The 13,497-nt window shown below is 36.4% G+C and overlaps 2 long non-coding RNA genes across 2 annotated transcripts; both read left to right on the plus strand.

Annotated features, from left to right (window-relative positions):
* The first annotated feature begins 5,667 nt into the window (after positions 1-5,667).
* LOC125675539 (uncharacterized) lies at positions 5,668-7,113 on the plus strand. Its single transcript, XR_008801803.1, has 2 exons — positions 5,668-6,900; positions 7,009-7,113. It is a non-coding gene; the product is annotated as an uncharacterized LOC125675539 (long non-coding RNA).
* A 148-nt stretch (positions 7,114-7,261) lies between these two features.
* LOC130053270 (uncharacterized) lies at positions 7,262-8,110 on the plus strand. The gene is made up of 2 exons (XR_008801794.1): positions 7,262-7,732; positions 8,053-8,110. It is a non-coding gene; the product is annotated as an uncharacterized LOC130053270 (long non-coding RNA).
* The last annotated feature ends 5,387 nt before the right edge of the window (positions 8,111-13,497 follow it).

The following is a 13,497-nucleotide window of genomic DNA, read 5'->3' on the forward strand; positions in this document are numbered from 1 at the left end:
CTTTTTCCAACCGAAGCAGCAACGTGGTTCTTGTATTTGAGGCGGAAACCAAGCACGTGGCCGAAGTTTTTTCTCCCCTTTTTGGATTTATTCCCTACACATATCTTTTTGACAATTTTTTCCTGCATTAGGAATGCCATCTAAAAAACGAGCAGCGACCCAGAGATCCCCGGCCAGGTGGGTCGGGATGAAACGTAATCGTCGGACAACAGCTCAACTCCGGGAACGAAGTCCAAATCACACGGCCACACCTTGGACGGATCGACTAGCCCCTGCAGAGGGGCAGCCACAGCCCCCTGAGGAGGTCCCTCGATTCCCAATCGATAATACACCGGATAACCCGGGTGAGTCTTGCAATTTTTTGTTGGACCAAGCGGCATATTTACCCTTGGCTTTACCTTGTCAAATTACATCTACATGCGATGATATCGGCAGTCATGTCCCTCTTAAACTCAAGCAAAAAATATGGGAGGGGGGATTTATTGATCTGTCTGTCCTACTCAAATCTGCTACGGAATACGCCGGTTTCGAGATACGTCCGAGTTATTTCCCTTTGGAGAACTCTCGTACATAGTAAGGCGCGAAAGAATTTGTTTACTCGCGGGAGTGGGACAGATATTCATCACAGTGTAAGTGAATGTACTCAGGAAGTTTCTCATACGCTGTTTGATAACCCGAATTCGACTGATACACAAACTCAGTAAGTGATAAGTATTTAGGGAGTAATTAAATACATAGAATTCTTATCCTATCACGTTATTTCGCTGGTCATAAGTACCATATCCAAGATATTTCTTGCAAATATGACATTGTTTGTATGTTTCCTCTTCGGTAAAGCATTTCTTTCGATAGTATTTAGTATTTCCCACATTTACATATTTATAGAGAAGCCGCTTTTAATACATTTCATCGTCTTCCTCATTGGCTGCATATCCACTCTGTCCCACTTAGGCATTCAAAGTTCCACTAAATGCATCTCCTATACAGAAGAGTTCGTATCTCGAAACTGGCGTATTGGAGCAATTTGAGTCCCACGGGGATTTAGAACTTGTCAATGGCAAGCTATGCGTAGTCAAGCGCCAACTTAACTCCTTTTTGAGCATAGAAAAGTGGACATCAGCCTTCATGATTTACATGAGCATTGTACTTCAACATAGTCAAACGGCCCAAGAAATGCTTAAGTATATGCGAGATATAAGGCTTGCAGCTAATCGTTCACAAAATTGGCAAAAGTATGACGACCAATTCCGACTCCGTAAGGCCTCCAACCCTGCTATGTCTTGGGGCAAAATTCAAAGCGAATTCTGGTTGATGTACATAAACAACCAATCAAATTTCTCTCATCCCTAGAAGGTGTCAAGCAGTTTATAGGTGTCTCAATATATCAAGACTTCCTATATCTTACCAATTATTTGTTAGTCTTTCGTGCTTTAACATCAGTATGTCGCTCACCTTTTTTTTAAATCATGTCTTATTTTTTCAGCAGCCTTTTCATTGGCATTTTTACGGTTTGCGCAGTCAGTAAGCTTTGTCATCGTCGATTCCACAAGTTTCTCAAAACCAGCTAGGTCAAGCGTTGGTATTTTCACATAGGTCCAAGACCAACCAAACCGGCAAACCCCTAGTTTGTCAAATTATCTGCCCAACACTACTAATTAAGGCATATTTATAGCCCCCCCCCACCTCCCATTACTTATATATTGTTCTTTTCATGCGGATGGCACTCCTACGACCCGTTTTCAGTACCTAGAAGATATTGGCATGTTGCCCATAGTTGCATGATAAAAATTCATGGCTAACCAGGTTAGAGGTTTGTACATTGGACACAACCATGTCATCAAGGCTACTGAGATTGAGTTGTTCCGAACAGATGGCACTCGTCTGTATGTCGGTCCTGGGAAATCATTTATTTCTCAACAATATCAAGCGGCCTTGGATTTTTTTTTTCTTTTTCTTCAAATGTCAAGGTTTTTCTTACCCGCCGCACAACTAATTTATCATTTCGTGCTTGTTGCTGTTTGCCAATTGTGCGTTTACTGTAATTTTTGTGCAACTCCAGTTTCAAGTACTGTGGTTTGGTCAATACTTATTCTTATCCTGTAATTCTTTATTGTATTTTGAGTTTCACTCAGTTTTTAATCCTACAAGTTTTTGTGGGGAACATTGTTCCAATGTCTGTGGCCGAACTGGGGAGTCGGTAATGGTATGTGATGACTGTTTCTGCTCCAAAACCTGGTTGTTTCCCCCACCTGCTTCTAAAGCAGGGGGCAATTTACAGTACTAAAAGTCGTACAAGTTAAAACAAGTAAGCTAATAGTGGGGCCACCACCGGGGACGGTTGGGCCCACATCCACCTCACTTCAGTGAGGGGATGCTACAGTCTGATGCATGTTTGGGGCTTATGTCCAACATGATAATGTACATACCAGGTAGCACTGCAGGAGACAGGGTGAGAAGGGCGGGTCTCGCTTACCTCCTTAGAACGCTGGCGTCCGTTCAGGTCTGGGCACTGAATGTTTTACTCGGGCCCCCCAGTGTACCCTTACAAGTTAAGTTAAACTGGCTCACTGGGCGACTCCCCAGTTACCCCACAAAATTTTCACATGCGGCCGATATTGTCCATTTCAGTATATCACGAATGTGTCATTGCTGTTATATGAATAAATTGGTAAACGTTGCTTGTGTCTGTTATTCACTGCAATGAGTCATGAACTGTTATTACAGCCAGTTTTTTGGTTTTATCTATCAGGCGGATTCTCTAATTAATCGAGATTATTTGAGTTTATATCAAATAGTCCGTATTAATTTTGATACACCCTGTAGGTCGGGTCTACGTGACTTTAGCGGCTAGATGGTACAAGTTAATTTGTATGCACTACGTCACATTCGGTACTCCCTGTGATCGAACCCATTCATTACACTTTTTCCAACCGAAGCACCCACCCACCCTCCCCCAATTTTAATTTGTATATACATGTTCTTTCCTTTTGGTTCTGCTGTTTCCTTCTCTTTCATAGGTTTCGCAACAGACGAAGACTCCCAACAGGTTACCTGGATAAAGTAAATGGTAAAGCCTGGACCACACCAAGTGTGACTGCATTGCCATTCGGGATGGAGTGCCTTAATAACTTTTTAAATGTTAAGGGGGGATTTTTAATTTTAAGGCAAATTGTTGATACAGTGTATTTGAGTCTAATTAATTAGACTGTCGCATGTTTAAGGGGGGGGGGGGGGGGGACTGGGGAGTCAGTAATGGTATGTGATGACTGTTTCTGCTCCAAAACCTGGTTGTTTTCCCCACCTGCTTCTAAAGCAGGGGGCAATTTACAGTACTAAAAGTCGTACAAGTTAAAACAGTAAACTAATAGTGGGGCCACCACCGGGGACGGTTGGCCCCACATCCACCTCACCTCACTTCAGTGAGGGGATGCTACAGTCTGATGCATGTTTGGGGCTTATGTCCAACATGATAATGTACATACCAGGTAGCACTGCAGGAGACAGGGTGAGAAGGACAGGTCTGGGCACTGAATGTTTTATTCGGGCCCCCAGTGTACCCCTTACAAGTTAAGTTAAACTGGCTCACTGGGCGACTCCCCAGTTACCCCACAAAATTTTCACATGCGGCCGATATTGTCCATTTCAGTATATCCCGAATGTGCCATTGCTGTTATATGAATAAATTGGTAAACGTTGCTTGTGTCTGTTATTCACTGCAATGAGTCATGAACTGTTATTACAGCCAGTTTTTTTTGGTTTTATCTATCAGGCGGATTCTTTAATTAATAAACGATTAATCAAATTGTGAATAAAGAATAACTTTTGAATTTTAAACATCATCATAGGTCGTAAATATCCCTTTGGGTTCGTTATTTTATGCTAAATTCTTCTAAAGATATACTAAATCGCCACGTTTTCAAGAGGTGAGGGGGGGGGTCTATTCTATGACATCAGAGGCTTCATTCCATGTCATATCAGGGCTTATTCATGCACACACTAGAGGCATAACGGCAGACTCTTTAAACCCATTTCCAATGAGGATTGGTCCACGCCCAGTCCCGTCCCCCACCTCCCTTAAACTGAACCTGATTTTGCGCCATGATAGAACACCAGAGTCCTTTAAATAACCTATGATCATATAGATTATTTATATTGTGACACTTCAAATTGATGCTGTCCTTTGGATATCACAAGAGTCATTGACAAGTTCGAATATGAAACTATTCATTGGAAGCAAAACTATAAACGGAGAAGATTGGCTATGTAGTGAGACCCCCGGAAATCTGGCTATATGGTAAGACGTCCCCGGGAGAGGGCTCACTATATAGCCAGTCTTCCGGGGGAAATCTCACTATATAATTAGTCTCACTATATTACATCAGTACGTGTATTCTTTTGTCTCTGATTCTTGTTAATTACATTCTATATATGAGAAATTCGTCTCCTGACATCAATTTATTAATTTTTTTATGGACACATCTTGATATAATTAAAACAACACTTTTCCTTTTAACAGGAAAAAGTGCATACATGGAAGGACAAATAACTGTCAGCATGACTATACTGATTTCAAAAGATACTGTCAACAGAATAATTGAAAATCAAAATTAGATTTCACATATATTTTAATTCAAAGTATCATTAAGCGTTGCTATTGCGACGATTAATGATACAACTTGTATCATTAGCGGTTTAGACTGCAAATTGGTGGTTATATCATTAAGCGTCGCAACAACACTGCAAGTGGAACGCTTAATGATACAAGTGTTTCATTAGGGGGATTGTATCATTAACAGTTTATACTGTAGACCGTTAATGCGATAATTTGTATCATTAAGCGTTTGCAACTGCACTCCTTAATGTAGTTTGTATCATTATGCGTAATTGTATCATTAGCGGTTTCTACAACGGTTTACTCAATATTAAAATAGACGTTGATTCAGTTCATATATCGAAATGAAGACTTTTTCTATAGATGAGTGTTTCTTGTTCTTTTTCACCGTACAATAACCCACAGGAGTCTATGTAAGCTTGCGACTGATATGAATTTGGAAATACTTTCTCGAAATGATGGTGTAGTCTATTGTACATACATCCTGTGGGGATCCGGGTTAGGATCGATCCTCAGTACCCCTTGCTTGTCGTAGAAGGCGATTGAATTGGGCGGTCCTTCGGATGAGACTGCAAAAACCGAGGTCCCGTGTCACAGCGGTTGTGGTACGATAAAGATCCCTCCCAGCTCAATGACCAACAGCGCTGAGCATACACAGGCAAATGTGCCTCACGTGAATTTCACGTGAAATGCTGTTCACGTGAAATTCACATGAACCTTTCACGTGAATTTCACGTGAAAAGTGATTCACGTGAAATTCACGTTAATATGTCCACATGAATTTCACGTGAATCCCTTTTCACGTGAAATTCACGTTAAAATATTCACATGAATTTCACGTGAACAGCAATTCACATGAAATTCACGTTAAATTTTTCACATGAATTTCACGTAAAAAAGCATTATATCACTTTTCACATTAGTTCCTTGCGAAAATTTTAATGTGATTTGATTTTCGCAAGGAAATAATGTGAACGTTGATTCACGTGAATTTGACGTGAAAAGATTCACACGAATTTCATGTGAAATTTCTTCATGTGAAATTCACACGAACAATTTCACGTGAAAAGCTATTCACGTTAAAAATTTCACAAGAAAAGCGATTAAAGTGAAATATTCACACTTCTTAATATATTCAAGCGAAAAAATAAATAAAATTAAGGTAAAATATAAAACGATATGGAGATTAGGCAATTCAAAAGTTAGAGTACATTTATAAAATGTAGGCAAACGACCAATAAAGTAGATCCTGCTCACGCCTCCCTCTCCTCGTTTATTTGCGAAATTATTAACTTGCATTGTAGTTCTGTACGCAGTATGATTACATGTACTTTCCACACCTGATTTCTCTCATTTCCCATTATTTTTTCTCTTAAGAATTAAAATATAAATTAAATCTCCCATCATCATAGATATTTATGAAAGCATATTTTCCAACTACTTGAAGAATCACTATATTGATAGAGTTAGAATATGCAACTTCAAAACCACGAAATTTTCTAAACATGGAAAATTACTATTTTACAGTAAAATCAGAAAAAACTATGAATTAAAACTAATAAGACCATTTGAAATTTCCATTTTTGAGAGTAGTACGTTTTAAATAGCTAAGAATATTTGCCCACCCTTTAGAAATTGAAACTGGTGAATATTCAAAACCATGCATTCCAAAAGATTGTTGTTTTGGTCAGTTTTGTAAAACTACTGAAGATGAGTTAAATTTTTTATCTCGCTGCTTTATGATGTTAGTAACAGGCTACTTGTCGGGGTGCACTTGGGCTGTTTACATACATGTGATTTGAGGGTAGTATTGTGCAGGTGGGAAAAAATGCCATGGTATTGTTTTCCGCTGTCGGTAGTTTGGCATCAATTTTAATTACCCCCCCCCCCCCTCCTTATTAGATACATCGAGAATAATTACCGGTGTGATACCTTGGAAGCTGGTGTATGCATAAAGTTAGACCTACTGGAAATTGCTGATACACGCATGTAGAAATGAAAATTTTCTATCAGCCGTATAGCCGTATTCACTATCCCGAATTTGTAGATCGTCAATCAAAAGGAAAACACAGATTTCTAGCACTCGGAAGAAAGCGAAAAACATAAACAATCCTTAACATTACTGTCCATGTATATTTAGATAACTTTTAAAAAATATCTATAAAGCTTTACACTACAGTCAGATTCCGGTAATATTTACAAGACTGTGACGTCACACTCGCGTAAGCCGTCTGACGCGTCTGACGTATGCAAGACAGCGAATGTGAAAGTACATAGAAACTCTACAGGTAAGATGAGATTGAGCATTGTAATTATAAATGTTCAGTGTAAATTCAAACCATTAGGCTTATTACATTTATGTGATCTAAAGTTCCTAATGCAACCGCTTATTTCAGACTGATGAGAATTACTTTAGACGGGGTACGTCAACGAATAGGCACGACAGCGAAAATACGGAAGTCACTTCGGGGACGTGTCGCAGAATCGCATAACTCTACACGGTTTGTTAATCTTTCCTTATTCATCAGAGAACATGGTAATCGTAATTCAGAACATAATTTTTATAATTTAATTGATCTATATGTAGTAGGGTGAATTAATATCAATAATTTATTTTATTTTTAGTGTAAATAAAATATGCAAGTTGCAAAACATAAACTTTTATTGGATTATATAATGGTCTTCCATATTTCTCTATTTAGATATGTAGTAATGTAATTATGACCTTAATGGCTTTCCTTATGATTAAACCATGCATGCAGTTGTTGTTCATGGTCTATTTAATTCATTTTGGTTGGCTAAGCTTAGTGTCAAAGGTTATATGTCATGGGTTTTGTGAGTTCTGTTGGATTTTTAGATAGTCAGTTGTATTCACTAGCAGAGTGTTGAAGGGTGGTTTTCTTTGCATATCTTTTGACATCTTTTTTTCTGACTTGAGGTAAGAAAATGAATCTTAACATATTTATTGGTGTGAATGTGTTAATGAATGAAAGAAATGAAATTATGTACTTTATTTCATATTTAACAAAGGAGTAAAATAGAATTAATATTTTATACAGGTTCCTTGAAAATCAGTTATCTTCCTATTTTTGATATTTTGGCTCTGGTACCATATATCTGGTAAGATCATTGTTTTGTATGTATTTCTGTGATGTCTAACTTGTATTTGTCATATAATTTCTTTTTTGTGTGTTCGATGTGTACTTTACCATTTAGTTTGCATAAATGTCATAAATGATAAGATTTATTATATTTAGATGCATTATGGGTAAAGAGCCTCATTTTGAGATTTAAATGTTATTTTATAATTTTTCTTAAACTTTACACAAAATAATGGACGAATAATTTTGTGTTCATTGTATTGAAATTATTTCCCTAGTATTTGTATATTTTATGTGGTGTGTGATTGTGTATGCTTATAATTGTTTATTATGTTTCAGAGCTGCTATTTACATGTCAGAAATAGATTTATTTCTTCAATAAACTCATAACCTGTCACGGATGGTCTGTGTGGTCATTAGAACCGGTTTGCAACCCCGTAACATATATATTGATTAGGGGTGCTAAGTAACGTTCTATATTACCTTCATAGAGGCATCATCGAGATCAGGCACGTTGAAGGGGAGGGGGGTGATGTGTAACAATGTCCATCGATTGTTATATATATCGTAATGCCAATAAAATGTATATATATATTGGTTGCTCCCCCCTTTAACTATAGTTTTAAATGAAAAGAATGTAAGCTTGAAAGCTCTATCAATGTCAATCGTTTCATTTTAATAGCTGCAGAACTGTAGCTCTCTGAAAAAATATTTTGACATAACAGAGATATGTCAAAATATTTTTTCAGAGAGCTACAGTTCTGCAGCTATCATTTTAAGCAATGCATTTATATAGATTTAATCTAGATAATGAGGAATGCAAAGTCATTTTCAAATCGCCTCTGGACTAGAACATGACAACTTAAAAACATATTACCTGACTTCCTTCTGTATCTTGTATAATAATTCTATTCTATTCTGTATGATGATATATAAAAGGTTATGTTTCTTTCAAACACAAATTATTGATAATTTTGCAACTTTTTTTTCCTTCGTTTCTGCTACATCTACATACAATTTCATTCATAGTACAGTATGTGTACATACGGCTTAATATGACTCCTTTTGTACATTGAACAGTCCTTCTAATGCATAAATATTTCTTTTTCAGAGATTAAAAGAAAGAAAAAAAGACAATGAAGACAACCATGTAAAAACAAATTCAATCAATTAAATCATCAGCAGATTGAAAGCAGATTTGTACTCCTTTTTGTGTACATCTGAACCCGAGATTCAGAGTATCAAAATATCCATGTATGATTTAACGTTATAAAGTTTATGTGAAATTCACGTGAATTTTATGTGAAATTCATGTTAAAAATTTCACGTGAAATTCATGTGAATTTCACGTGATTTTGTTTTCGTGTGACTTCACATTTGATGCTCTTTTAACGTGAATTTCACATAGAATTTTTCACGTGAAATTCACGTGAGGCACATTTGCCTGTGGCCTAAATTTTGCAGCCCTTCACCGACAGTAGTGATGTCTCCATATGAGTGAAAGATTCGAGAGAGGAACGTTAAATAGTATTCAATCAATCTAAGATTTAAAATATGCATTAATATAAAACCACATATTTGGCAGTAATGGATTGTCAAAACATAGCACTATCACATTTGTAAACCATTTTATATCAAGGTAATGCAGTTTTCTTATTACAATGTTCTTTATGACTACTTTTTCAGAATTCCGATTGGGCTTGGCTCAAATGTGAAAAATCGCAATATTTATGAAATTTGACCATTTCATCTCAATTTCTTTTTAAAATATATTTCTCTGATAAAATCTTTTTCCTAGATTTAAAACATATTAACAAATAATGCAAATTTTTAATTTTCATGAATATTTATTTATTCTACTAATTAGAATGTCAATCTGAGTTTTGGTATGTTTTCTTAGATATTCATATTATGCAAGAAATCACCGCGAAATTTGGACACTATGGTATCTTCCTTACAAACAAAGCACCTTTGTTATCATTCCGGGATTCATCACAAAACATTCATATCAAATACTCGAGAGCTTGTATCACTGTTACGATGGTGAAAGCATACTTCATATGAGGTGTTTTAACGAGCCATTAAATAACATTTTACTGTAATGAGCTACCTTTAGAGTCAAAGTTCATAGCCACAAAAATACACAAACATACATGTTCTGAATATTGTAAGTCCAAAATAGACAAGCTGGAATCATATATAGATGAGAATAATTGCACTATGAAAATAAAATTGGGCCAGAAAGCACGGTGTTTTTTTTTTGCCTTTATCACTACAGGAGAACCATTGCGAGTTACGATGGCTGCTAACATCTAGTCTGGTAATATGTTATTGTACAAGACCTTTGGTTTTGTATTTCCAGAACTCGAGACAGTTTACAGATGAAAAATTTGAATATCAATGTAATACATGTGAATGATGCGGTGATTTGGATACAGATATTTTTTACTTTATATTTAAAAGCAACACGAGCATTTGCTTTGGAATTTTCCAATATGCATGGACTTTACATTGAGGAATTTCATTTTGCATTTCAGATATTTTGTGAATTGAATTGCATTATTTTAGGCTTATTTCTTTACTAATAGTACATCCTAATTGAAGGGAATTCTGAGATTTGTTTTCTGGTAATTGTATGTATTTGTGCTTCACAGGATACACAAATACATCGATTAATTTTTATCAGATGGGATAGTTAAGAACTTTATAAACACTTAGCACTAATCTGAAAATAATTCAAAACTGATTTTGATACATATCCTCCATGTATGTCCGTAATAAGTTTTACAACTCTATAGGCTCAATTACCATAAACTAAAAATACACTTCAGTCAAGAATTAAACATTGCATACACATACATTCTTGACTTCCTAAAATCACACAAATACTTTATTGATTTAACCTCAGCATAAATTTCAATGATTGATTGTATCTTGTTTAACGTCTCTCTCGAGAATTTTTCACTCGTATAGAGAAGACGGTGAAGGACTTCAAATTAAGGCCTGTGCTCGGCGGTTACGGCCATTGAGCAGTGAGGGTTCTTTAGCGTATCACGCCTACTGTGATACGGGACAATCAAAGAAACGCATTCCCAAGATCTGACCATTTTTATAGCTGGTAGAATTCAATTTCCACTACGACCGTGAAACAGGAAAACAAAGTTGATCATTGCTATCACGTGTGAAAATGCTTTCCCTAAAGATCAAACATCAAATAATACAACTAATTTCAATTATGAATTTGGAAATAATTACACCAAATATATAAGGAAGAGAATAACTATGATTTTTAAACTCCCCACACATACATAAATACAACATATATGGCAATATAGTAAAGCAACTGCACGCACCATACCTGGTTTTTCATCATGCATACATGTATTATAACAAAAAGGACGCAGTGTAGCATAAAAGGAATTATTGCTACTCATATCATATATAAACTGGTACAGGGATGAAAAAGTTAATTAATTGATTGATACTATACTGTTTAACGTACCGCTGGAATATTTTTCACTCATATAAAAGCACCGCCATTGCCGGCGAAGGGCTGCACAATTTAGGTCCATGTTCGGTGCCTAGTTAACATAACAGTGATCAATGAAAAGTGAAGATAACGAACAGTGAGTAATATGATAACTCCTATAAGGACTACAAAACAGACAGCTGGGCAAAGACGAAGCCCTGGATATACTGGAGGTGGAATCAGGTACCTAGGAGGAGTAAGCATCCCCTGTCGACCGGCCACGTCCACCGTGAGCCCTATATCCTGATCAAGTAAACGGAGTTATCAGTAGTCAAAATCAGTGTGACAAGAACGGCCTTACAATCCGTAAAACACACACCAGACAACATTTGACCCAATGGTAGGTTGTAGTGGCAAACTAGATCGTTACAAGGACCATAGAATTTGCGAAATGCTTACTTTAAATGAGATTTTATGAACCCCTGCTCCATCAACTTGTTTGTCAGTAGCCTGCGTTGATTTAAAACTGACCATAAGGAGAAGAAGCTCTTATGTATGGAATCAGTTGAGAGATATAAACACCATATGCAGGTGATATTGGGATATTGCTACATAAATATGGGAATTTGACGATGGAGAACCTGAAATCACCCCGCTTGTCAAAAGGTTGAGTTGTTAGTTTGCCGTTAATATCTATTTTCACATTTAAGTACGAAGAAGATGTGGAAGACTCTGTGTTCTCTTTTATTTTGAGTTCACTGGGATATATCGATTCAACATTTGAACGAAAATTATTGTTGTTAATAGATAAATCGTCGTCGGTATATCAAAATGTTAATGTAAGGGACACAATTAGACTTTTCCCCTCTGATCTAAAAGTTCTTGAATATGTTCTGCCTGATAATAATATAAAAACGGGTCAGCTTACTAAGGAGCAAAATTCATATCTATGAGACTGTTGGAAGACCTGATCAGGAAAGACTATGGAATACAGTATCCACTATGAACTCCACTTCAAACTTCTTCTGCTTGGTATCATTGTGGTGTTTAACGAAATACTTTTGAAAGACAAATCACTAGATATGCTTTTCCCCTTTTTGTTGAAGAAGAAATTGTCTATGTTGTCCAAAAGGCTAATCTATAATTTATAATGAGGAATGATCACGTGAAGCGTTGAAAAGTCATACGTTATGATGTTGTACCTCATATTCTTACATTGACTGGGATACTAAATGTGTTTAAACCTGAAGCATGATTTTGAAGAATTTCATCTTTTCAAGAGGTTGTTTGAGAATAAGTACGATTCCCAAACGTGGAATAAATCCAAAATTTCTTTAAAAACAGTTTTCATAGTGAGCATCACAAAGACAATGTTTACAAGTTTTGTCTGCTGGAGGCAATACAAAATAGATTGTCGGGCAAAGACGGACCCCTGGATACACCAGAGGTGGATCAGGTGTCTAGAAGGAGAAAACATCCCTGTCGACCGGTCACACCCACCGTGAGTCTATATATTGATAAGGTAAACGAAGTTATCCGTAGTCAAAATCAACGTGCCTGGAACGGCCTAAAATCAGTATGAAACCCGTCAGACAGAATCTGATCCAATGATTTGTTGTATTGGCAAACTAGATCGTTATACCGACCATATAATAAGCGAAATATCTAACTGATAATACGATTTCCTTTTATTTCAATGTGAAGAATGAGAAATGTTTTTGAAAACTGCTGCACTGTTGAAACAGCTATTTCTTACATATTAATTTTACTCTAAAAGAAGATTAATTTTTAGTTCCAGTAAATTTATTCCAGGTCTCAAGACCATAAACTGAGAATAGATTTAAGTCAAAATTGTGATTACTTATATCAGAAGATTTATCTAGGTAAAATTAAAATAACGGGCTGGCAGATCACCCAGATAACAAATCTATAGCTACAATGCTTACCTACTCTCAGTTTTATTGATTCCTGTTTGTTATCTTCACATTCCTTCCTTTCAATGCAAACAGGAATCAGTTGCAAGGGAAACCATTTGAATTGGAAGACACTGCCATATATATTGGCAGAGATAAAGAGAGAGGGAGAGAAAGGAAAATATTGATAAAGATAGCGAGATAGAGGATGTGTTAATTATATGTTGCTCTGCATGCAAATAGTGTATATGTCTCTCAACTGATTCGATACGCAAGACCTTGTTCTGCGCGTGATCAATTTTCAAATCAAGACAGCTACTGAAAAATAAGTTGATGTTGCAGGGTTTCAAAAGTCTCGCTTAATGTCAACATTTTGCAACGTATATGGTTGTTGTAACAATC

This window comes from Ostrea edulis, chromosome 3, assembly GCF_947568905.1.
Source record: "Ostrea edulis chromosome 3, xbOstEdul1.1, whole genome shotgun sequence".
Lineage (NCBI taxonomy): Eukaryota > Metazoa > Mollusca > Bivalvia > Ostreida > Ostreidae > Ostrea > Ostrea edulis.